The following is a 27,657-nucleotide window of genomic DNA, read 5'->3' on the forward strand; positions in this document are numbered from 1 at the left end:
TCATTAAAAATGCACGTGCACTCGCGTTTTGGGGCTCTTTTTGGCCCATTTTTGATGGCTTGAGGCTGAAATCAAAGGCTATATCAAGGGGGCAACATCTCATATGAAGGCATTAGCTTAGAGAGCCATCTTAGATTAGGAAAAACACATAGTAGGAGTAGGAGTAGTGTAGTATAGTTTTAGGTTTTCTCTCTTAGGGTTCTTAATTAGGGTTTTGTAGAATTTTATACTTCAAGTTGATTTTAGATTCTAGCAATTTCATTGTAAGTATTCCTTTAATTTCTCTTTCAATTACACTACTTGTTCTACACTTTCATATATTTTACTCTCTTTTGTCAACATTTACATTGTCTTGCAATTTTGATTTCTAGTTGTTTACTTTGATGTTTGATGGCTTTTATATGTTTGTTTGAGTTGCCTTTATTGGTTTTGATCATTTATGGTTCATAGCTTTTACCATTTTCCCAATTTTGCCATGTTTTATGTTTATGCCCTCTATGTGTTTGATAAAATGACAATCTTAGTTATGGGGTAATTTCCACCCATTAGCTTGTGAAAAATGAGTTTATGGATTACTAGAGCCATAATGTCCAACATTTAGTGATAACTCTTGGGTTGTTAGTTGTTATTGTTTCCACTAATGCTAGCTTTTTACTAAGGTAATTAGTAAGTTAGCTAGGACTTGTGGATTGATAACAATTATGCTCACTTGACTTACTCTCCGATGTGAGGGTTGACTTAGTGAGATTAATCCATCATAATTATCATAGTTGTGGTTATGGCAAGGAAGGAATTCCGTTACTCATCCTAAGTCAAGGTTTCTTTTATGTTTTGAACCACCTCTTTCATCACTTTATAGCTTTACTTGTCCATATTACATACTTAGTTCTTTTATTCCTTTATTAGTTTATTAATTGCAGTTTTGCCTTATTCTTTATTCTCTTTATTGTTTACTTTCTTACCATTCAAAACACCCCCTTTGCTTCCTTCACAACCAAAATTGTGCCCTTGTTGGCATTAGTTCCTAGGGAAGACGACCAAGGAGTTGAAATACTCTCGGTTTATATTTGCTTTGGATGTGACAATTTTTATAGTTTGATTAGGATCAATTGTCGGGTTAGGACTATACTTACAATGCCAATCCTATTTTGATGGAAAATTCCTAACTTATGCAATTTGGTCTTTGTCAAATTTTGGCGCCGTTGCTGGGGAGCTAGCGTCATGAGTGCTATATTTTGGTTGTTGTAAATATGTCCATAGTGTGAATCAATACTTTTTGGATTGTTTGCTTGTTTTTTCTTGTTTTGTTTATTAATGTCTTTAGTTTTTATTTTGTATTTTTCTTTATGAGTTATCACCCTCTTGGTTTGGAGTTTGGTTGTGATCATTTTGTAGGGTTTGATAACTTCAATTGTAGATTGCATCATGGGTTTGGAGCATCATTTTTGGGAGGAGAAACCTCCTCCATATTACAATGAACCATACCCTCCCCAATATGCATACCCAAACCAAGGATATGGTGGATTTTACTATGACTATACACCTCCACCACCATATACCTATGACCTCTACCCTCAACACAACCATCAATCACCATATTTTCAATCACTACACCACCACCACCATACACCTTCTTGCACACCACCTCAAGATACTCATCAACATGAACTACCTCCCACATATACAACCTTCCTCCCAAACAATGAACCTCATTTTTCACCATAATGTGAAGCTTTCCCACCCTTGACTCAAGACCTTCAAGCCTTTATGCAAGAGCAAGAAGGATTTCAAAAGACGCAAGGGTAATTCATGGCTACCATAGCCGAAGCAGTGAACCGCCTAGTCTTACTTCGCTCATTCGATCAAGACACTTCTCTTAAGGAATGTGAGGGATCAACTAAAGCTTGTATTAAAGAGGAGGGCAATGAGCCACAAGGGGAAGAAGAATGGTTAGAGCTTGAAGTGCAACAAGATGGAGAAAGTGAAGTATGTGAATCGGAGGAGGGAAAGGAAGATATGAGGGAGATTGATCAAGATGAGGATTCCATCATAAATGATATTTTGTCCTCCTTGAACAATCCCCTTAATGATCCTCATGAGCCTTCCCCCATTGATTTTGAGAGAAACATTGAGGTAGACTTCTCACAACCTCCTTGTTATGATTTGAGTGATGGGGAAGAGGAAGTTGGTGAGGAAGCAATTCCGGTCCAAGAACATATTGAGTGGGTGGCAATTTCACCAATGAACTTCATTGGCCCCCATCAATATGCTATTTTGGAGACAGATTACCAACTCAAGGTCTTTCTTGGGTTGGTACATGGTGGAGAAAGAGGTATTGGTTTCCAAAAGAATCCAAGGCTCTTCAAGAAGTCTAATTTAAGCTTTGGGATTCAAGCATGGTGTGAAGGACAATTGGGTGATTTCTGGAGAATGTTAGGTTGCTACAAGGGTCATTTGAATGCTTGTCCATCTGTCTTGGAGCATAGAAATCCACAAGAAGGTGAGCGTATACCTATAATATGGGATCCCAGAGGAGCCTCTAAGTGCAAGCTTGGATGGAGGTTCAAGGAGGAGTGGAAGCGCAAGCCACCCTAATGAGAATATCCTCAACAAGTCCAACTTAAGGACTATAAATCGAAGTGCTAGGTGGGAGACACCCCGCCATGGTAACATCTTTCTTATCCTTTCTCTTTGTTTATAGTCTTGGTTTATTACATTTTTGTTTATCTTGGTTAGCTTAAGTTTAGTTTAATTTTGAGTTTAGATAGGTTGAATTGCAAATGGATCATGATTTTGTGATGTTTTAAATGTTTTGGGGTTGAAATATTGATTGAGCTAAGGCATAACACCTTAGAGCTAATGTTTTGGGGGCATTCTGCAATTTAGATTTCTTGCACTTAAAATTCTGTTATTCAATTTCCACCCAAATCATCAAATATTCGCTTGACTATACTAATCACCATACTAAAGTTGCTTGATCCATCAATCCCTGTGGGATCGACCTCACTCCGGTGAGTTTTACTACTTTATGCGACCCGGTAAACTTGCCAGTTAGTTTGTGTGGAATCGATTTTCACTCATCAAGTTTTTGGCGCCGTTGCTGGCGATTGATTTAGATTGACAATGATTAAGTAGGTGATAATCTAGATTAAGCATTTTTCTTTGTTTTTGTTTAGCCTGTTAACTATTTGTGATTTTGTTTCTGCTAACTCTAATTTTACTCTAGCAAAAGAGTGCTCCGTTTTGGTTTTTGGTTTGTTTGTGTTGTATGCGAGGAGGGAAAAGAGGTGCATCCACCTCTTTTGATTCTGAACCAGAGAGAACCTTCTTGAGATTGAAAAGAGAAGCAAGAGGGAAGGGAGTGATTGGAGAAGAAAAATCAAAAGAGGAAGATCAAAAGATGGAGGGTAACCTCCCTAATCTACCAGAGGATGTAGCTAACAACAATGGCCAGTCTCAAAGGAGAATTTTAGCCTTTTATACTTTTCCCAATCCAAGAAACTGTGGTAGTAGTATCGTTACCCCAAATGTTCATGCAAATAACTTTGAGTTGAAGCCTCAACTCATTACTTTGGTGCAAAATAACTATTCTTATGGAGGAGGTCCTCTTGAAGACCTAAATTAACACCTATCAGTCTTCCTAAGGATGTGTGAGACAGTTAAGACCAATGGTGTGCACCCAGATACTTACAAGTTGCTGCTATTTCCATTCTCTTTAAGGGACAAGGCATCCCAATGCTGGAGATATTTCTGAAGGAGAGCATCAACAATTGGAAAGATTTAGTGAGTAAATTCCTAGCCAAATTCTACCCACCTCAGAGGATCATTAGGTTGAAAACAGAAGTGCAGACTTTCACCCAAATAGATGGAAAGTCACTTTATGAGTCATGGGAGAGATACAAAACCCTAATTAGAAAATGTCCTCCTGAAATGTTTAGTGAATGGGACAGACTTCAAAATTTCTATAAAGGCTTGACTCTAAAAGCTCAAAAGGCCTTGGATTACTCTGCTGGAGGTTTACTACAGCTAATGAAGACAGCTGAAGAGGCTCAAAATCTAATAGACACAGTGACCAACAACCAATACTTCTATGCTCATCAAAGGCAACGCCAACAAGCTCCAAAGAGAGGTGTACTAGAACTTGAAGGTGTGGACACTATCTTGGCACAAAATAAGGTGATGCACCAACAAATCCAACAGCAAATGGAAATGATGGCAAAGAGGATAGATGGCCTTCAACTAGCTGCAGTCTGTGATGACTGCGCATCATGTACCCTTTTTCTTATCTAAAAGAACCATAAAAAGAGCATAATTTCATTGAATCAATGCAATTTCATGAACCAAATGATATATATTATGGTATATTGCTTTGAAATGGGTTTGTGCTGAAATTTAGGTGAAAAGAGCAACAAAAGGGAAAGGAAATAACAAATAAAGCTGAGCATGTGAAGCTGAGCGTGCCACTTCAAGCTTTGGGCGTGGCATGCCAATCTTTTGAACCAACTCTCAACAATGGGCATGCCACTTGAAGCTCTGAGCGCGGCACGCCAGGCCAACATTCCAGCAAAGAAGGTTGAAGAATTTTACATGGGCGTGCCACTTGGTGCTATAGACGTGGCATGCCAAGCTTGTGAAGCCAAGATTTCAAAGAGGGAGTGCCACTTAGTGTCTTGGGCGTGGCACGCCATGCTTAAGTTCCAGAGGAGTTATTTTGAGCCCCACTATGGGCGTGGCACACCAAGAAGTGGCGTGGCACACCAAGGCATATGCCAGCCTAACCTCCTCTCATTAAAATGAAGATATCTTGAGCTACACAACTCCAAATGAAGTGATTCTAGTTCCATTAGAAAGTTGACATCCAAGGCTTTTCAACCATATATAATATTGCATAGTGGACATTCATTTTGAGGCCCAACAAACTCCATACTTTCAATGTTGCAAAGTGGGTCATACTCCAAAGGGCAAAATCAAGTGGGAATGGCACTTAGAACCACACGCCAACTTCTTCTTGCAGCCCCTAACCTTCAACCAAGCCCACTCCAACTCCCATTCAAGCCACAATTGTCAACCAATCAAGGCCACAAGAAGCATCTAGAATATTTTATTTTCATTTCATTGTAATTTACTTTTAATTTCATTTAAGTTTGTAATTTAGGAGAGCCTATATAAATGCCTTAGTTTCATAGAATTAGAGAGCTATCTATTAGGCTGGACATATTTGGTGGAGCGAGTCTTCGGGCCCTCCTTCCCACCATTCTCTTCTCCTCTTCCATCTTCTTACTTGTAAATATTTTAGTTATGAATTACTAACTCTTTTCATTGGGAAAGAGAGCTCTATTATTTTTCAATAGATTGATTGTTTTTATTCTTCTTCTTCTCTTCATCTCTCTTTGATTTACTAGAAGGGATTTCGTTATTCATTCTAGCATTCAATTATCTAGGAAAAGAGATTAAATGTATTTGGGTTTTATGGGAACCTTGGAAGAGGAATCATAAAACCATGCCTGAAATCCTTTCTCACACTTGAGTAGGATCTGGGTTTTGGTGTTTGGATATGGTGACATATAATCCTCCCTCTACTTGGACGTATGAGGATGTGTGGTATAATCAGGGACCAAGCATATCTCTCTTTATGAACAATTAGACCAAAGAATTGGCTATTGATCAAGATTTGAGAAATTGAGTCACCAAGGGATTGGGGCTCAATCAATCATGATTGCCAAGAGGTCGATGAGTTACATGATTGAAGAAGATATAAGCTGGAATTGATCCAAAGAGACAACATCTCATGATCTCAATGAATTTTCCAGTTCTTATTTACCACTTTCTTTATAGCTTGCTTTTACATTCTACAATTCCCGATTTCCATTTACAATTAAGTCATTTATGATTTTGCATTTTACATTCTGCCATTTCTGTTTACGCACTTTATTGCTTTCCTTTACAGTTAGCTGTTTACATTTCTGCCATTTATAAATCTACAATTACAATCTATCTGTCCCGCTTAACTAATTCATCAATTGATTAAAACTGTTCAAATTTACCAATTTCTGTGGATATGATCCCACTCCACTGTGGGTTATTACGTGACGATAATTTTGGTGCGCTTGCCAAAAGAGTGGATTCATAATCAAAAATTTTATCGGGTGTGAATCCAAAACTCCATCAAGTTTTATGGTGCCGTTGCCGGGGATTAATTGTGATTAACAAACTACCGGTTGGTTGATTATCTATATTAGACACTTTTCTTTTGTTTTTGTTCATTTAAGTTCTTTTAATTTTCTATTTTCTTTTACTACTAAGGTGTTTGTGTTATTGCCTCACTAAGAATCCCTCATCTGTGACAATGGGGATTTCAATTTCTTTTGGTGACTATTGTTTGAGACAGAGCATGTTGCAAGTAAAAATGGAGTTTACCTCATCTTTTGATCAATCATATCATATGGGATATTTCCCACCACCATAAAATGATTCAAGTCATTATCCTAATGGAGGCTGGGAATTACACCAAGAAATAGTAAATTATAAGCAATCCACCCAATTGGGATATGCTCCAGGACCACAAAATGATCAATCAAATTTCATGGGAAACTTTCCACCACCACAGAATGACTCACGTTATTATGCTCATGGTTGGTGGAAGTATCAAGAACATGAAATGGGGTGCTTCCCAGAGCATAAATTGGTCCATATTTTGATCACTACTCAACTTGTGGCTGGGGAAGGAAATTTAATGCTGCATGCCCCATTCATCAAGAACCATCACCCAGTAATTGTCTAACCTATGCACCTCCATAAACTTATCAAAAACCTTCTCTAGCATTTGTATTAGAACAACTTTTCCAAACTCAAGCCTTAATTGTCCATCTCATTGAGTCCTTAATGGATAAGTTCTTAAGGGAAAAGAATAGAGAAAGGATTAGATATATGAAAATCTCAAGGAGAAATCAAGAAGAGTACGTGAGACAAATGGCACAACAATTTGTTGATGAACCAACCAATGTCTTCCCTTGGCCAGGGGAAGAATATCATGCCATTAGCTCAAGGAGTGGAGAAGTGCTTAATGAGGGTGAAAAAGAGGAATTAGTAGAGCAAGAGAAAGATATCCTTATACCAAGTAAGCCACCATTCCAAAAGGTTCATGAAGAAGAGGACACTCCAACCATCCCACAATACCCAAGTGTTAAAATCAAAGAACTGAAGGCAATCAATAAAAGCACCAAAAAGAGGATTGTGAGCAAGGAACAAAGGACTATATGCATGAAGAACAAAAGGTCAACTACAAACAATCTAACCCCAACTCCAACAAGCAAAGCAAATCAAGAAAACAACAAAAGAAGGCTTGCTAGGAGGCACTCAAAACAGGGGAACTCAACTTGCTCTTCTCTTCCCTTGAGGTCATTCCTCTTAATAAACTGGAAGAAGAGGAAGAAAGTTGAGAACAACATGTCAAGCTAATGACATTAAAAGAGCGCTTGTTGGGAGGCAACCCAACCATAGGCAATATTTTCTTTCTTTACTTAGTTTACTTTCAATAATTTGACATATGATTGCATTCTAAGTTTGGTGTTGCCATGCAACAATTTGAATTTTAATCTTCACTGGGTACTTGCTTCATTCTAGAATGAAAGTGTCATGCTAAGTTTGGTGTTGCCACTTACCTTTCATGCAAAGTACCATGCATACACCACTTATTAATGTAATTATATTATCTTTGTTTTACTTCTTGTGCCCTTATTGTATCCTTAACTCTGCTTGTTTGAGCACATGCATCACTCATATTTCATTGTTAAAGACACTCATGAACCATCAGAAACCCTATCACCACTATTTTAATTGTTGCTTGAGGACAAGCAATCATTCTAAGTTTGGTGTGGGAAGGGAAAGAATATGAGGAAATGACAACAATAATGAAGATGAACTACAAGGTGGTAAAGTTCCTTTTCCTCTTATTTGTTTCCAGTATTGTAAATTACATGATTGTCTTCTATTTCCTTGTATGCATGTGTGATTTCTCCTTTCAATAAGCATAGCTTGATTGTTGAATTGTAACATGTGCTATGACACTATGACTACCATCTTGAGTCTTGTGAGTTCAAAAGCAAATAAGTTTCATGATCATAAACAAACAAGGTAATTAAAGAAGAAGTTAGCATGAGCTTATAAGTATTGGGAAGCTAGCATGACTATTGTTGCTCAATTGCATTTGAATTTGTTTAGTTGAATTTTTCATCTAGGACATTTTATGAAATTTTTGAAATCATGAAAACCTTGAAGAAGCAAAATACAAATGAGGCAAGAAAAAGAAAAGGGAAAGAATGAGAAAGCTGAAGGCTCTGAGTACCAATGACAATTCATTTGTTAAGTACTTGTGGTGTTTATGTATCAAGCAAAAAACTTGAAATTAAAACACTTAGAGTCAAGGCTAGGCTCAAGTTCAAAGCACTTCCTCAAAGCTCAAGGCTCTGAGCATCAATGATTAGAGAGTAAAGAAAAGAAACAAATGAGCAAAATAAGTCCTCTAATTAAATGCTTGTGGTGCTTATGTATCAAGTGGTAATACTTGAAAACAAAGCATTTAGAGTCGTAGCTTTCAACACATGGTGCAAAGCACCCAAGAAGCTAAGCTAAGAAAAAAATGAAAAGCTTGTTTCAAGGAAGGAACATAAAGAAAAAGATTTCATAAAATGAGCTTGATAGAAGCATCAATCATTTGAATCTATTTTGTGATTGTAGCATGCATAAGAAACTAGCCAACCATGAACATAAAAATTGCTACTCTTCTCACCTTGGTTTGTCAAACTTTATTGCATGATTCTTTATTTGCTTGAGGACAAGCAAAGTTAAGTTTGGTGTTGTGATGACTGCGCATCATGTACCCTTTTTCTTATCTAAAAGGACCATAAAAAGAGCATAATCTCATTGAATCAATGCAATTTCATGAACCAAATGATATATATTATGGTACATTGCTTTGAAATGGGTTTGTGCTGAATTTTAGGTGAAAAGAGCAACAAAAGAGAAAGAAAATAACAAATAAAGCTGGGCGTGTGAAGCTAGGCGTGCCACTTGAAGCTTTAGGCGTGGCACGCCAAGCTTTTGAACCAACTCTCAACAATGGGCGTGCCACTTGAAGCTCTGGGCGTGGCACGCCAGGCCAACATTCCAGCAAAAAAGGTTGGAGAATTTTACATGGGCGTGCCACTTGGTGCTATGGGCGTGGCACGCCAAGCTTGTGAAGCCAAGATCTCAAAGAGGGCGTGCCACTTGGTATCTTGGGTGTGGCACACCAGGCTTAAGTTCCAGAGGAGTTATTTTGAGCCCCACTATGGGCGTGGCATGCCAAGAAGTGGCGTGGCACGTCGGGGCATATGCCAGCCTGACCTCCTCTCATTCAAATGAAGATATCTTGAGCTACACAACTCCAAATGAAGTGATTCTTGTGCCATTAGAAAGTCGACATCCAAGGTTTTCCAATCAATATAACATTTTATAATGGACACTAGAATTGAGGAAGATATTAACCCCAAAAACACAAGGAGAAAAACACATCACTGCAGAATTACCAGCCTAACCTCTTCATATTCAATGTAGCATAACATCAGTTGTAGAAGTTCAAATGAGATGATCTTGGTGGTGTTAGAAAGCTGACATCAAGAGCTATCTAACGATATATAACACTCTATGGTGGACGTTAAAACTGAAGGTAAAAATTCCATTATTTCAGCGGTGCAAAAGCTACGCATGCCACTTGATATCGAAGGCATGGCACGCCAGCTTTATTTATATAATGAGCGTGCCACTTGGAGCCTTGGGCGTGGCACACCTGTTCAAATGGCCAGAGTGGAGATTTTGGTACATCAATGAAGGTGTGGCACGCCAGTTGCACAACATATGGGGCGTGGCACGCCAGAAGTGGGCGTGGCACGCCGGGCTACTTGACAGACTGAACTATTTAAATGGGCATAACTTGAGCTATAGAGGTCCAAATGAGTTGATTTCAAATGCGTTAAAATGATGACATCAAGGGCATTCCAACAATATATAATAATTTATATTAAACTTTCATTTTAAGGCCCAACCAACTCCATACTTTCAACGTTGCAGAGTGGGTCATACTCCAAAGGGCAAAATCAAGTGGGAATGGCACTTGGAACCACACGCCAACTTCTTCCTGCAGTCCCCAACCTTCAACCAAGCCCACTCCAACTCTCATTCAAGCCATAATTGTCAACCAATCAAAGACACAAGAAGCATCTAGAATAGTTTATTTTTATTTCATTGTAATTTGCTTTTAATTTCATTTAAGTTTGTAATTTAGGAGAGCCTATATAAAGGCCTTAGTTTCATAGAATTAGAGAGCTATCTATTAGGCTGGACACATTTAGAGGAGTGAGTCTTCAGACCCTCCTTCCCACCATTCTCTTCTCCTCTTCCATTTTCTTACTTGTAAATATTTTAGTTATGAATTACTAACTCTTTCCATTGGGAAAGAGAGCTCTATTATTTTTCAATGGATTGATTATTTTATTCTTCTTCTTCTCTTCATCTCTCTTTGATTTACTAGAAGGGATTTCGTTATTCATTCTAGCATTCAATTATCTTGGAAAAGAGATTGAATGTATTTGGGTTTTATGGGAACCTTGGAAGAGGAATTATAAAACCATGCTTGAAATCCTTTCTCACACTTGAGTAGGATCTGGGTTTTGGTGTTTGGATATGGTGACATATAATCCTCCCTCTACTTGGACCTATGAGGATGTGTGGTATAATCAGGGACTAAGCATATCTTTCTTCATGAACAATTAGACCAAGGAATTGGCTATTGATAAAGATCTGAGAGATTAAGTCACCAAGGGATTGGGGCTTAATCAATCATGATTGCCAAAAGGTCAATGGTTGCATGATTGAAGAGGATATAAGCTGGAATTGATCCAAAGAGACAATATCTCCTGATCTCAATGAATTTCCCCCTTCTTATCTACCACTTTCTTTATAGCTTGCTTTTACATTTTACAAATCCTGATTCCCATTTACAATTAAGTCATTTATGATTCTGCATTTTACATTCTACCATTTCTGTTTATGCACTTTATTGCTTTCATTTATAGTTTAGCTGTTTACATTTCTGCCATTGATGCACGGGAAACTTGTCTCTCAACAAATCTGCCTTCAGCAAGTATACCGAATTGTCGTCAAGTAATAACTCACAAAAGAGTGAGGTCAAATCCCACAGAGATTAACGGATTAAGCAATCAATGGTTAATTGATTATCTTAGTTAGACGAATCATTAAGGAGTGATAAGTCCAAAGAAATGTAAATGGCATAAAAGTAAAGAAAGCAATATAGTGCAGAAAAGTAAAATGGCAAGGAAAGTAAATGTAAGAACTAAAAATAAAATGAACATTGGGATCAAGAGATATTGCAATCCTTCGGATCAAGTTCATTCTCATCTCTTCCTCAATCAATGCATTCATTGATCTCCTTGGCAATCTTAAGTGATTGGATCCCAATTCCTTGGCAATCCAATCTCTCTAAGCTTGAACAATTTCCCAATTCCTTAATTTAATTGCTCATGGGAAGAGATGAAGTTTGGTCACTGATTATACCACACACATTCATAGATCAAAGTATTGGTAGGATTAAATGTCACAATATCCATCCAACCCCCAACCTAATCCAATGTGAGAGAGCATTTCTAGCATGATTTCCTCATTCCTCTTCCAAGGTTTCGAGGAAATCCAAGTATGAGCAATTTCTTTTCCAAGACAATTACCCAATTTGATGAAAATCGAAAGCTTTCTAGTAAAATCAAGAGAAAAGAAAGAAGAAGAAGGATAAGAACTACAATTGATCCATTGAATCACAATAGAGCTCTCTAGCCCAATGAAAAGAGTTAGTTAATCATTGCTCTACTAAAATAGAAAAGAAAGAAAGTGCAGAAAAGTAAAGATGAAGATGAAAACTAAAATTGAAACATCCAAGTTCATAAATGAAAATTACAACTAAAAGAGACTACTCCTAATGAAGAAAGAAGAGAAAAAGAAGAAGAGTGATTGAGGGGAGGGGTCCGAAGACCCACTCCCCTTGGAGTGTGCCAATTCACAGAAGTTTGAATTGGTCTTCACTCTCTCCCCCTTCCTTTAATTTCCTATCCAGTCTCTTCTGAATGACTTGAATGTAAAGACTAAGGCCTATATATAGGCTCTCCTAAATTACAAAATGAAATTAAAAGCAAATTACAAATAAATGAAAATTCCTATTCTAGATGCTTCTTGTGGCCTTGATTGGTTGACAATTGTGGGCTTGCTTGCTTGAGCTTTGAAGTGGACTTGAGAGAGAAGTGAATCAAGTTGAGGTCCAGGTGCTTTGGCTTTATTGCTTCCGTTAGCCACACTAACGCTACAAGTGTGGCGATAGTGCTAAAGTTATTGTGGCTAATGTTGCACTTGTTACCCAGTTGGTGTTTTTGAGGCTTAAAAGATGCCTCTTGTTTGTGATTCAATTTCATTCCCACTATAAACTATTATATATTTTTGGAAAGCTCTAAATGTCAGTTTTCTAACGCAACTGGAATCACCTCAATTGAACCTCTGTAACTCAAGTTATGCTCCTTTGAAGTGGACATGGTCGCTGGCATAGTCGCTAGCGTTACTGGAAAAAGTGAGTCACAAAAACGCTAGCGATCAGGGGCTTAATATTGCCAGGTTCTGGAGCTCAAACTTAATGTCCACCCCATACTATTATATATTGTTGGAAAGCCCTGGATGTCTACTTTTTAACGCTTTTGGAAGCGCATAATTTGGAGCTCTACAGCTCGAGTTACACTTCTTGGAAAATGACGAGGTCAGCTGGCCTTACTACAGGTTGATACCATGTTCATCTTTGCACTTTCAAGGCAGGTTTTCTCCCTCAAATTCAGTGTCCACCATGTAGTGCCATATATTCTTGGAAAGCTATGGAATCCTACTTTTCAATGCCACTGAAATCATCTCAATTGGAGCTTTGTGGCTCAAGTTATTCTTGTTTGAAGAAGGCATGGTTAGGCTGCCAGGTGAGACTTTTGCCCACGTTAACTACCACGTTAATATAGTTAACGTGGCCATTAATGTGGGTCATTTTGCTTCACAAACGTTATTGGAGATCACCTTTTCCACTAACGTTGGCATCTCCCTTTTCTTCCACGTTAATGTAACTAACGTGGAAGCTAACGTGGGTCTTTCTGCTTCGCAAACGTTAGTGGCACTCACTTTTTCCACTAACGTTGGCGTTTCCCTTTCCTTCCACGTTAGTTTCCATATTAATGTAACTAACGTGGAAGCTAACGTGGGTCTTCTTGTCCCTCGCTAACGTTAGTGGTGCTTACTTTTACCACTAACGTTCCGTGCTCTCCTTCTTCAAAGTTAATGCCATTAACTTTCTCACTAACGTTGGGGCTTCTCTTTTCCTCCACGTTAATGGCCACATTAGTGGCACTAACGTAGACACTAACGTGGCTCTTCTCTGCTTCTTGTTACCTGAAATCAATCAAACAAAGTGCATCAAAGTCTTGCTCTTAATCATGGGATCATGCATCATCCAATTTATCATTCAATTCATGCATAATTCTCATGAAATCATTCAAAATTCACAATGTTTGATTGAATCAAGGTCTGATTTCATTTTTAACCAAATACTTGCTTATTTCCTAAGAAAATGCATGAAACCAACCTAAAGCATATAAGAAATGGCTAGTAAAACTAGCCAAGATGCCCTAGCATCACAACACCAAACTTAAATCTTGCTTGTCCCAAAGCAAGAAAAGAACTATGCACAAAGAATTCTCTTAATTGGAATGTATTGAAGAATTGCTTATGATGCCTTAGTGGGTGAAGTGAATAAGTGAGTGGGGTGAACTCTAATTTGTATGCTTATGCAAGGATTCTATTGCTCATTAGTCCTCACATTTTGGAAGTCTTAGATCTTAGGACTTTAATTGAAATGATATTATTGAATCCTCTTTATAGATTGTCACCTTGAAGCAGCACTTATTTTCTAGCATTTTTTTTCTTTGTGGAAATTGGCCTCGACTCTAGGTGTCATGTATCAAAGCGGCTTTTTAATATAAGCTTTCAATCAATACTCCCAAACCAGTTGGTCTAAGGTATTAGGTGTTGAAGCACCCCTTAGGATTTACTTGCTCAAGCCTCTCTCTTTGATACAAATTCACCACAAGCATTTAACTAGGATAATAACTCTTTGAGTTCTTGTTTCTTTCTTTTTCTTCCTAGTAATTGATGCTCAGAGCCTTGGGCTTGTTATTTGTTTTTCTTTTTCTTTTGTTTTCTTTTGTTACTACTTCTTGGATCAATAGATGTTTGAGAAATTCCATAATACTTCTCTAAACTTCATTTCCTGTCTATGAGCTCCCATGCAAGTTTTCACAAACATACAACCTCAATACACAATCATACAATCAGAACCTCCATTCCTCTTAATCTTTTGCTTGCCCCATGATTTATAAAATTCTTCAACACTTTCCTTTCAAAAGAATGATTTCTTTCATGCATTTTTAAGTATAATAGGTGCAAGCAGATTAAAGATGAAGGTGCAATGATAAGCAGTGAACCATGCTTATTACTAAAAGTAACATAACAGAACAGAGGTAGACCACAGAATTCAAAACAAGAGACATTCATGATTGCTATTAAGTATACTGGGAGTAAATGAGAAGGAAAGGAACTTTATAACCTTTGTAGCTCATCTTCGCCCTTGTTGTCCCTTCCTACAGACTTCCTATCTCCCTCCAATCAGCATCTTAGAATAAGTGTTTTGCTGGCAAGCAACAATAGGAGTAGTGGTGTTGAGATTGTGATTCAATCATGAATGTCAAAAAAGAGAAACAAGATATGAGTAATGCATAAAATTAAGCAAGCTTGGTTAAAAATGACACTACAGGCCTAAGAAGCAAAGGCATTATGATTGTACAAACAAGTAGTGTTACTGGATATATTACATAGGAAAATAAGTGGCACACCAAACTTAGTGTGGCACTTTCTCTTGGAATTGATACGAGTATCCAGAAAGATTGAAAGCAGATTGTTGCAGGACAACACCAAACTTAGAATGTGATCATATGCCAATTTTATTTGAAAGGGAGCTAACTAAAAGAAAGTGTTGTATTAATAACACAATTACCAAGAGCCAGAGCTGTCACGAACAGGGGCTTCTTGGTGAGGAATTAACACAAACAGTTAGAGGGCATAGAAAGCAAAGAACAAAAGTATTTACACGAACAAAACAAAACAAAAGAAAAATGTCTAATCTAGGAAATCAACCAACTGATAGTTTGTTAATCACAATTAATCCCCGGTAATGGCGCCATAAACTTGATGCACGGGAAACTTGTCTCTCAACAAATCTCCTTTCGGCAAGTATACCGAATTGTCGTCAAGTAATAACTCACAAAAGAGTGAGGTCGAATCCCACAGAGATTAACAGATTAAGCAATCAATGGTTAATTGATTATCCTAGTTAGATGAATCATTAAGGAGTGATAAGTAACAAAGAAATGTAAATGGCATAAAAGTAAAGAAAGCAATATAGTGCAGAAAAGTAAAATGGCAAGAAAAGTAAATATAAGAACTAAAAATAAAATGAACATTGGGGATCAAGAGATATTGCAATCCTCCGGATCAAGTCCATTCTCATCTCTTCCTCAATCAATGCATTCATTGATCTCCTTGGCAATCTTAGGTAATTGGATCCCAATTCCTTGACAATCCAATCCCTCTAAGCTTGAACAATTTCCTAATTCCTTGATTTAATTGCTCATGGGAAGTGATGAAGTTTGGTCACTGATTATACCACACACATTCATAGATCAAAGTATTGGTAGCATTAAATGTCACAATATCCATCCAACCCCCAACCTAATCCAATGTGAAAGAGCATTTCTAGCATGATTTCCTCATTCCTCTTCCAAGGTTCCGAGGAAATCCAAGTATGAGCAATTTCTCTTCCAAGACAATTACCCAATTGGATGGAGATCGAAAGCTCTCTAGTAAAATCAAGAGAAAAGAAAGAAGAAGAAGGATAAGAACTACAATTGATCCATTGAATCACAATAGAGCTCTCTAACCCAATGAAAAGAGTTAGTTAATTATTGCTCTACCAAAATAGAAAAGAAAGAAAGTGCAGAAAAGTAAAGATGAAGATGAAAACTGAAATTGAAACTTCCAAGTTCATAAATGAAAATTACAACTAAAAGAGACTACTCCTAAGGAAGAAAGAAGAGAAAAGGAAGAAGAGTGATTGAGGGGAGGGGTTCGAAGACCCACTCCCCTTAGAGTGTGCCAATTCACAGAAGTTTCAATTGGTCTTCACTCTCTCCCCCTTCCTTCAATTTCCCATCCAGTCTCTTCTGAATGACTTGAATGTAAAGACTAAGGCCTTTATATAGGCTCTCCTAAATTACAAAATGAAATTAAAAGCAAATTACAAATAAATGAAAATTCCTATTCTAGATGCTTCTTGTGGCCTTGATTGGTTGACAATTGTAGGCTTGCTTGCTTGAGCTTTGAAGTGTACTTGAGAGAGAAGTGAATCAAGTTGAGGTCCAGGTGCTTTGTCTTTATTGCTTCCTTTAGCCACACTAACGCTACAAGTGTGGCGTTAGTGCTAAAGTTATTGTGGCTAACGTTGCACTTGTTACCCATTTGGTGTTTTTTGGGCTTAAAAGATGCCTCTTTTTGTGCTTCAATTTCATGTCCACTATAGACTATTATATATCTTTGAAAAGCTCTGAATGTCAACTTTCTAATGCAACTAGAATCACCTCAATTGGACCTCTGTAACTCAAGTTATGCTCCTTTGAAGTGGACATGGTCGCTGGCATAGTCGCTAGTGTTACTGGAAAAAGTGAGTCACAATAACGCTAGCGATCAGGGGCTTAATATTGCCAGGTTCTGGAGCTCAAACTTAATGTCCACCCCATACTATTATATATTTTTAGAAAGCCCTGGATGTCTACTTTCCAACGCTTTTGAAAGCGCATCATTTGGAGCTCTACAGCTCGAGTTACACTTCTTGGACTGTGAAGAGGTCAGCTGGCCTTACTACAGGTTGATACCATGTTCATCTTTGCACTTTCGGGGCAGGTTTTCTCCCTCAAATTCAGTGTCCACCATGTAGTTCCATATATTCTTAGAAAGCTCTGGAATCCTACTTTCCAATGCCACTGGAATCACCTCATTTGGAGATTTGTGGCTCAAGTTATTTTTGTTTAAAGAAGGCATGGTCAGGCTGCCAGGTGAGACTTTTGCCCACGTTAACTACCACTTTAATGTAGTTAACGTGGCCATTAACGTGGGTCTTTTTGCTTCACAAACGTTATTGGATATCACCTTTTCCACTAACATTGGCATCTCCCTTTCCTTCCACGTTAGTTCCCACGTTAATGTAACTAACGTGGAAGCTAACGTGGGTCTTTTTGCTTCGCAAACGTTAGTGGCACTCACTTTTTCCACTAACATTGGCGTTTTCCTTTCCTTCCACGTTAATGTAACTAACGTGGAAGCTAACGTGGGTCTTCTTGTCCCTTGCTAACGTTAGTGGTGCTTACTTTTACCACTAACGTTCCATGCTCTCCTTCTTTAAAGTTAATGCCATTAACTTTCTCACTAACGTGGCTCTTCTCTACTTCTTGTTACCTGAAATCAATCAAACAAAGTGCATCAAAGTCTTGCTCTTAATCATGGGATCATGCATCATCTAATTTATCATTCAATTCATGCATAATTCTCATGAAATCATTCAAAATTCACAATGTTTGCTTGAATCAAGGTCTGATTGCATTTTTAACCAAATACTTGCTTATTTCCTAAGAAAATGCATGAAACCAACCTAAAGCATACAAGAAATGGCTAGTAAAACTAGCCAAGATGCCCTGGCATCAGCCATTTATAATTCTGCAATTACAGTTTATCTGTCTCGCTTGAGTAATTCATCAATTGATTAAAACTGTTCAAATTTACCAATCTCTGTGGATACTATCCCACTCCATTGTGGGTTATTGCTTGAAGATAATTTTAGTATGCTTGCCAAAAGAGTGGATTCATAATAAAAAAAATTTATTGGGTGTGAATCCAAAACTCCATCAGTAAGCCCAACAAGTCAACCAACATCTGTGTGGGGACAAAGTTAGGAGAATTATGAAGTGCAACAACCTAAACAAGCTCAGTATGTGCACAACCAAGGTTTTGGGTCAAATAAACTCCATGGGGACACTTACAACCCTTCTTGGAGAAATCACCCAAATTTGAAGTGTGAAGGGAACTAGAACGCATGGCAAAGAAATTCAAACCAAAACAACTCCCGCAACATAAACCACCATAACCATCAAACCACTGACAAAAACCCATATAGAAAACCACAAAATAACCAGCACCTATCCACTTACTATCCACCCAATAACCCCTCAGCTAACCACAATAATTTTCATCCACCATCTACTTCTCACACTCAACAACCCCAGTAGTCCCAAAGAATCTCCAACTTGGAGATATTGATGGAGAAAATGCTAAAGAATTAAGAGATGACCAATAAGAATCATGAGACTTCAACGAGGAATTTAGAGAGACAAATTGAAAAATTGTCCAAAAATCAAGCTGAGAGACCAACCAATGCCTTCCCAAGTGATACCATTCTAAATCCCAAAGAAGAATGCAAGGCGATTCAACTTAGAAGTGGAAGGACATTGGAGAATGACAAGGTTGACAACAAGAAGCAAGTAGAGGAGGACAAGAATGACCAAGAGACGTCCAACAAGAAGGAAGAAGAGCCTCAAGTCTCAAAGAAAGGGAAGCAAGTCATAGAAGAGCAACCACAATTGTAGAAAAAGGTGGTGAAGCCTTACACTCCTCCTTTGCCATACCCTCAGAGGCTACAAAGAGAGCTCGAGGACCAATAATTTCCCAAATTCTTGGAGATTTTTAAGAAGCTGGAAATTAATCTTCCACTTGATGAAGCATTGGAACAAATGCCCTTGTATGCAAAATTATTCAAAGAACTCATTAACAAGAAAAGCTGGAATGAAAAGGAGACAGTGATCTTGACCCAAGAGTGTAGTGCTGTAATTCAAAAAGGTCTTCCACCAAAACTCAAAGATCCTGGGAGCTTCATCATATCATGCACCATAGGCAACATGACCTTGGAAAAAGCTCTCTGTGACTTAGGTGCGAGCATCAATTTGATGCCTCTCTCACTAATGAAAAAGCTTGTAATAGAGGAAGTTAAACCCACCAGAATGTCACTTCAAATGGCGGATAGATCACTCAAGATACCCAATGGGGTTGTGGAGAACTTATTGGTGAAGGTTGGGAAATTCATCTTCCCAGCCAATTTTGCTATTTTGGACATGGAATAAGAGGTACACAACTCAATTATCTTGGGGCGACCTTTCTTAGCCACAGCAAGGGCTATTATTGATGTAGAAAAAAGTGAAATGATCCTCAGGGTACATGATGAACAAATGATCATCAATGTCTTTAAAGCCATGCAATATCCCCCTGAGAAAGACAAGCATATGAGGGTGGAAATGATAGAAGAATTAGTGGAGGAGGTACTTGAAGCCAATGGTAAGGAGGAACAAGAAGAGAAAATAGAAGTAGAACAAGATGTCATAGAAGAAAGAGTAGCTAAGACAGAGGAGGTGCCAAAGCACGAGTTGAAGCCCCTCCTTCCTCATCTCAAGTATGCATTTCTTGGAGGAGAGGAGACCCTGCCAGTAATTATCAATTCCTCCTTAAACCTGGAAGATGAATCAAAGCTGATTGAAGTGTTGAAAGCTCACAAGAAAGCTTTAGGATGGACAATTGATGATATTATGGGCATAAGCCCTGCCATCTGCATGCATAAAATCTTGCTGGAAGAAGATTCAAGACTAGTGGTCCAACCTCAGAGGAGACTAAACCCAACCATGAAGGAGGTAGTCCAGAATGAATTGATGAAATTGTAGAATGCTGGGATCATCTATCCAATCTCTAACAGTCCGTGGGTAAGGCCAGTTCAAGTGGTGCCAAAGAAAGATGGAATGACTGTCATCACCAACAAGAAAAATGAACTCATTTCCACAAGAACTGTAATAGGGTAGAGGATGTGTATTGATTATAGAATACTGAATGAGGCTACAAGAAAATATCACTTCCCTTTCCCTTTCATTGATCAAATGCTTGAAAGATTGGCTGGCCATGCTTATTACTGCTTCTTAGATGGATACTCTGGATACAATCAAATAGTGGTGGATCCCAAGGATCAAGAAAAGACTTCCTTCACATGTGCATTTGAAGTCTTCGCTTACACACTACAAAAAAAGTGTATAAAATGGCATTAAAATTAGGGCAGTTTTATAAAACCGCCTTAATGTCCGTTAATTAGGGCAGTTTATGTGATTGCCATAATTCATTCCTTTTTCAATGGCGACTGTTAGTGATTCCCACGGTTTTAAAATTCCCTATGATTACATTATTAAAAGGAGAAACAAAATTTCAGCCTCTAAGATCTAAAGTTCCATCCAAATACATTAAGTTCTATCGGGTTTGCTCTCGCAGAAACGCCATTTTTGCTTTTTTTAGCTTCTCCTCCTCCGTCAAGATTTTCTCTAGATCTGCGAGCTTTTCCTCTTTCCTCAACTTTTTGCTTTGCTAGCTTCTCCTCATCCATTAACATGCCTTCTCCTCGATCTGTTTCTCAGTTTGCGTTCTAACTTCTCACTTCTAGATCTGTAACTAAATTCACATCCTCTGGTTCTAATTACTCCAATGATTGTTATATGTTAATTGTTCTAATTACATCCTCTCTCAATAATGATTTTGTTTTCAATTTGTATTCACTCTTAATTATGTTTCTAGCATTTCGTATTATTTCTAGCATTTCGTCTTTCATGCGGCTTTATTAATTGACTCGATGCTCCTTATCGCTTATTTCTTCCAAGTAATTTCATGGAAGTTCTATTTTGGTTCATTTCTTCTAATGTGTTGTTATCAAATTACCGAATTTAGGGTTTTCTTTTTCTTGATTTTGGTTTTGGTTCCATCGAATTTTGATTTTGGTCCACTCCCTGCGATTTTTAATTTTGTGATTGTGCCACAACTATAATTTTGGCTTTCAACTTTAATTTTGGTTCACTCGCTCATCGAAGCCACTCGCAGTAGCAAAGAATGGCAAAGCAGAGAAGGACATCTTTGATGGGAGTCTGAACTGCTCAATCTGAATGCAGTTGTCGAAGAGACCCGTGACAGTTAGTTTGTTCTGTTCTACATTGCTTCCTCATGTTAATGTTCACACCATTCAATTTTACGGAGCTGTTTTTTTTTGTTGGGTGTGCAGACACCGTGTGGTTGCAACTTTGTTTGAAGTGCTTCCAGAAGTGGATTGGGCAGGCAAAGCGGACCCGTTCGAACTGTCGCAGTCAGATCCCACCTAAGATGGCCGAAAACCCTAGGATTAACAACCATCTGACCATTGCTATCCGTTTGGCGAGACAGATGAAGGCCACAGGGATGGTGGGTGCGGTGGCGCAGCCCAAGGTGTATGTTTCTCGAGAAAACGATGACCTTCCAGATACTTTACCACTGAGCGGGCGAAGAAGACTGGCAAGGCCAACGTGTGCAGTGATAAGATTTTTGTGACGATCCCTTCAAATTTTTTGGATCCAATCACTGCTGTGTATGATCCCAGGAACAATCGTGGTGTTCTTGTTGGGGATACTTGGGAGGATGGAACGGATTGCAGGCATTGGGGCGCCCATTTCCCTCATGTTGCGGGCATTACTGGCAAAAATGGTTTTAGTTCTCAATCTGTATCACTTTCAGGTGGCTATGTTGATGACGAGGATCATGTAGAGTGGTTCCTCTACACTGGAAGGTAACTAACTGCTTTGCATACTCATTTGCTTGTTTTCTATGTCTCTATTAGTGGTGGAAAGGACCTTATTAGTGGCAACAAACACACCAACAAAATACATTCATTTCGAATTATGGTTCAATATAAATGTGCAAGGGTCTAACATGCTTAATTTGTGCTGCACTTTGTGTTTACGAGAGTGAAATTTTCAATTACTTGTTGATGACATGGAGCAGTATGAAGTACCTGAGCAAATTGAAAAAGGTGCTTTTGGCTCTGCGCTTTTTGTCAAGGATCAGCATGAGAAGAATGTGTCAAATTTGATGTACCTGATAACATAATATCATTTCAATTTATGATACCACAAGCAAACATTTTATTTAAATGTAAGTAAAAATGACAGAAAATTCTGATAGCTTGTTGTGGCCAATTTTGCAAAACTTGTTAAGAGAGAAAATAAGAATTTGAGAAAAGCTGCTGAAAGTGAAATGCGAATTGGTGAGTCCTCCAAGATTCTGATTGATGTGGTCACATTCAAACAAGAGGATTTTGTGGAGAGCTAGCATCCAGAACTCTATGATACTATTACTTAGTAAACTTTGATTTCGTATCATATAGTACTTAGCATTATTATGTTCAAAATGTTCTTTAAAATGGTTGGGTTGCATGAAATTAAATATATTTCACCTTGTGAAATAATTGAATGGTTGCGAGTGAGGTTCTAAGAGCACACAAGCTGCTGTTGCTGTTGAGTACTAATATTATTATCTGTCACTCCACTAGTACAATTCGAAAATATAGTCACCACCACATCCTGCAAATATTATATATATTCTTAAATTCAACTAATTAAGTTAAGTGCCTAAATAAGTAATAACCTGATGAAACAAATAAAGCAGAAAGGTAGCCAAGGAGATAGTACGGATACTGAAGATGAAGTTAAGCAGAAAAGGGATATTAAACTTAGGCCCTTGAATATATAGGTGAATTCTAATATGTCTATGCTTATGGTGTCTATGTAATTGTTGATTTTTAGGGACAATGTTGCTGTGTTGGGTCTCAAACCTTTGTACATGAGCATATCTATGATGAGTTCTTGGAGAAATAAAAGAAATATGCTTTGAGACGCGTTGTTAGTGATCCATTCAAGAAGGGTGTTAAACAAGGCCCTCAGGTGCTGCATGCTCTCTATTCTAATCTATTCACTCCTCTATTTTTAGAATAGATGACTCTGATACATGTAATTAATTGGGTGAAATTCAAATCTCAGATTGACACAAAGCAATTTGAGAAAGTGCTTAGGTACATAATAGGGGTGAGCACGGGTCGTGGGTATCCGATTACCCGTCCGAATCCAAACCGAACTAATTAAATTGGTTCTGGAACCAACGGATAATCGGGTCCAATTTGAACCAAACCAATGACTCTCTCTAGCAATTGGTTCGGGTAACAATTTTGGGGGTGCAAAACCGGAACCAACCCGTAGACTCGATTATATATTAATTAAATAAAAAAATTTAAAAAATATATATGCCTTTTAATATGTTTTGATTTTAATATCTTTAGTGTTTGATATGTTTGGATTTTAATGTGTTTAATTTTTAATGTATTTGGTGTTTAACATGTTTAGATAATTTCTATTAATATTACATGTTTATTGTACTTATAGAGAATTATTAAGATAAAAATTTTATTTTTTTATGAATTTCTGTTTCATCGGGTACCCAATTATCCGAACTGAACCAATCTGTTTTTAATCGGTTTGGTTTAATTCGGATACATACAAAAAAAATACAAATCCAAACTAAACCAAACCAATTACAATTCAATTAGTTCGATTTTAATTTAATTTTAAACCCGAACCAATTCAACCTGTGCTCACCATAGTACATAAGATCTGGAATTGAAAGCAATGCTACCCTTGAAAGTAATGTAGGTGCAAATGTGAATTAATTAATTGAATTTTCATGTAATAATTAAGCAATGCAAGAATATAATTATTACCTTCTTTTTGCAGTTTGGAAAGCATTCATACTCTTGGTCAGTGATGATGGGGTTTTTAACATTTACCATGTCGATGTTTGTGAAAAATTATGCTTGAAGATTTGATATAATTTTTGGCAAATTCTTTTATGTCTATAAGTTTAATGCCGAATTTGTTGAAGTTATCTTTTATGGTAAATTTTAAATATTTAAAAATAATTTATTTTTATATTTGTTAAATTAAATATTAATATTTATTCTTTTTTAGTAAATTAGACAATTTTCTATAGGCATCGTAGCAAACACCATAATTTTTATGGGAAGTTGAATATAATTTTCATTTATGAAATTTAGCTAAAGGTTCTCCCTCTTGAAAGTGGGGATCTGTTAGAGCTTCTATGGGACATCGTGAACCATTCAATTTCAGATTTGTTGCTGTTGGAAATGAAAATTGTTTTCCTCATCCGAAGTGCACTATCAAGGCAATCATTCTTTAATTTATTTTGCCTATGATTATTATTATTAGCTACTTTATTTATTTATCTTTTGTATTTATTTATTTATTTATTTTGACCGAGCAGAAAAGTACTTTAAGTTCTATGACTGAGTATTTGACAAGACATCAAGATCGGGTCCAAAGGTTTGATTATATTGCTTACTTTTTATTTCTTTAGTGGAATTATTATTTATGGATTCTTTATTTACATATATGCATTTGATAAATGAAAGATCAACTTTGTCTATTGGCTTTAAATGCATGTGTTTGTTGGTGAATATGCTGTTACGAATGATGATGCAAGAAATGAAACCCTTTTGGCTGCATTGGCTGAAGCTGCATTCCTCATTGGATTAGAAAGGAATATGTTAGGTGCCAATATAATACTTACTTCTTTTTTTTCTCTTTTTAAATTTTATTAATGTCTCATTGAGTTCATGAATCACTATTGGATGCGTGACATCCCTGCTAAGCTGTAACTGTTTAGCATTTCTCATTCTTGGCATTTATGATAAAATAAATATTGGAGATTTGATGTATCTATAGCTACATGTTATGTTATGGTTAGAATTAAAAAATTATATTATGTTTGATAGTTTGTTTGTATAGGACTTATTACTTTTAATTTTCAATACTAAAATATTATATATTATATTTATTATTTTATTTATGAGTTATATAACATTTTGTTTATGGGTTATGATTTTTTGTTATTGTAAAAATTTTAAACAAAAAATTATTTGTTTAATATAGTAAAAACAAGGATTGAAACTGTCTTTTTAAACGATAAAAAATGTCATTTTTATCCAGTAAAAAATATATTTTTAAACGATAAAAAATGTTACTGTTAGGGTTAAAACGGCGGTTCAAAAATGATATTTTAACCAATCAAAAGACAGTCTGTAAGGGTAAAAATGGCGGTTTAAACATACCATTTTAATTGACTAAAACGTCACTATTAAAGTAAAAATAGCGGTTCAAAAATGTCATTTTAACCAACCAAAATGTCACTCTGTGAGGGTAATAATGGCGGTTTAAACCGCCATTTTAACCCAACCTTAAACCGCCATGCGGTTTGAACCGCCGTTTTAACCCTAGAAAATTGTGGCAGTTTTTAGAAAACCGCCGTAATAACCAAAATGGCGCTCTGAATTACGATGCTTTTCGAAACCGCCGTACTTAGTAATAATGGCGGCTCAAACTGCCGTAATTGCCCTAAAAATGCCATTTTTACCAAATTTTTTTGTAGTGACAAGAGGATGCTTTTTAGGCTATGCAACGCTCCAGCAACCTTCCAAAGGTGTATGCTCTCCATTTTCTCTGACATGGTAGAAAAATTCTTAGAGGTCTTTATGGATGATTTCTCTGTCTTTGGTAACCCTTTTGATACTTGTCTGCAACATCTAACCCTTGTTTTGAAAAGATGCCAAAAAACTAATTTGGTGTTAAATTGGGAAAAATGCCATTTCATGGTACCAGAGGGTATTGTTCTTGTAGATAAGGTTTCAAGCAAGGGTATAGAAGTTGATAGAGCTAAAATAGATATCATAGAAAAGCTTCCTACACCTGTCAATGTAAAAGCAGTGAGAAGTTTTCTTGGTCATGCTGGATTTTACAGAAGATTCATCAAGGATTTTTCAAAAATAGCCAAACCACTAAGCAATTTGCTAGTCATTAACAATCCTTTTGTCTTTGATGATAATTGTAAGAATGCCTTTGAAACTTGAAAAAGAAACTCACTACAGCACCAATCATTACGCCCTCAGAATGAGGACTTCCTTTTGAATTAATGTGTGACGCAAGTGATGTTGCAATTGGTGCTGTATTGGGACAAAAGAAAGATAAGCTGCATCATGCTATATACTATGCAAGCAAGGTGTTGAATGAGGCACGAAAAAATTACACAACCACAGAAAAAGAACCTTTGGCAATTGTGTATGCATTTGACAAATTTAGACAATACTTGATTGGTTCAAAAGTTATAGTGTATACTGATAATGCTGCCCTCAAGTACCTTATGTCTAAATAGGATGCCAAGCTAAGACTTATTAGGTGGGTGCTTTTGCTACAAGAATTTGACATTGAAGTCAGGGATAGGAAAGGAAGAGAGAACCAAGTTGCAGACCATTTGTCAAGACTACCACAAGAGACTAACCAAGATAAACCACGGCCAGTGAATGAGAAATTCCTAGATGAACATCTTCATCAAGTCCAACAAGCACCCTAGTTTGCTGACATTGCAAATTACAAGGTGGGAAGAAAGATCCCTAAGAGTTCACCAAGCAACAAGTGAAGAAGCTGCTTAATAAAGCCAAGAAATTTATGTGGGATGAGCCCTTCCTATTCAAGAGGTGTCCAGATGGAATGATCAGAAGGTGTGTCCCGAAAGGTGAAATGAAAGGCATACTATGGCACTGTCATTTTTCAGCATATGGTAAACAATTTGGGCCAAAAAGAATAGTTGCTAAAGTCCTTCAAAGTGGATTCTATTGGCCAACCATATTCAAAGATGCTAGAGAATTTGTGCACCAATGTAATAAATGTCAACGAGCTGGAGGACAAACAAAGAGGAATGAAATGCCTCAAAACTTCATTTTGGAAGTAGAATTGTTTGATCTCTGGGGTATAGATTTCATGGGGCCCTTTCCCCTATCCTATTCCTTCAAATACATTCTGGCCGCAGTGGAATATGTCTCCAAGTGGGTAGAGGCCATCGTAACAACTACATGTGATACACCAATTTTTCTTCAATTTCTCAAGAGACACATTTTTACCAGATATGGGGTGCCTAAGGGTCTTATTAGTGATGGTGGTAGCCATTTTTGTAATAGACAAATGAAAAAATTGCTCCACAAATATGGGGTAATTCATAAAGTGGCCACACCATACCACCCTCAAACTAATGGGTAGGCTGAATTGGCAAATAGGGAGCTAAAGAGAATTTTAGAGAAGACAGTTGAGGTCACAAGGAAAGACTGGGCAAGAAAGCTGGATGATGCCCAGAGAACCGCATTCAAAACTCCAATTGGAAAGTCACCCTTTCAGCTTATTTATGGCAAATCCTGTCACCTTCCTGTGGAACTCGAACATAAAGCCTTCTGTGCCACCAAGCTCCTCAATCTTGACTCCCAAGCAGCAGGAGAGAAAAGGCTATTGAAACTCAATGAATTGGATGAATTCAGGTTGGAAGCTTATGAGAATGCTAAGATATACAAGGAGAGAGCCGAAAGATGGCATGACAAGAAAATCTAAAGAAGAGAGTTTGAGCTAGGATAACAAGTGCTATTATACAACT

General features: G+C 37.3%; 1 long non-coding RNA gene across 3 annotated transcripts; it reads left to right on the top strand.

Moving 5' to 3' along the window:
* The first annotated feature begins 20,863 nt into the window (after positions 1 to 20,863).
* On the top strand, positions 20,864 to 24,905 carry LOC112790751 (uncharacterized). 3 transcript variants are annotated; one of them, XR_011879964.1, is made up of 6 exons: positions 20,991 to 21,278; positions 21,368 to 21,904; positions 22,920 to 23,057; positions 23,901 to 23,923; positions 24,221 to 24,348; positions 24,448 to 24,905. It is a non-coding gene; the product is annotated as an uncharacterized lncRNA (long non-coding RNA). The 3 variants fall into 3 exon arrangements; XR_011879965.1 differs by lacking the exon at positions 23,901 to 23,923 and having other exon boundaries at positions 21,137 to 21,278; XR_011879966.1 differs by lacking the exons at positions 22,920 to 23,057; positions 23,901 to 23,923; positions 24,221 to 24,348; positions 24,448 to 24,905 and adding an exon at positions 22,120 to 22,582 and having other exon boundaries at positions 20,864 to 21,278.
* Positions 24,906 to 27,657: the final 2,752 nt, after the last annotated feature.

The sequence above is a fragment of the Arachis hypogaea genome, chromosome 3 (assembly GCF_003086295.3).
Source record: "Arachis hypogaea cultivar Tifrunner chromosome 3, arahy.Tifrunner.gnm2.J5K5, whole genome shotgun sequence".
NCBI lineage: Eukaryota > Viridiplantae > Streptophyta > Magnoliopsida > Fabales > Fabaceae > Arachis > Arachis hypogaea.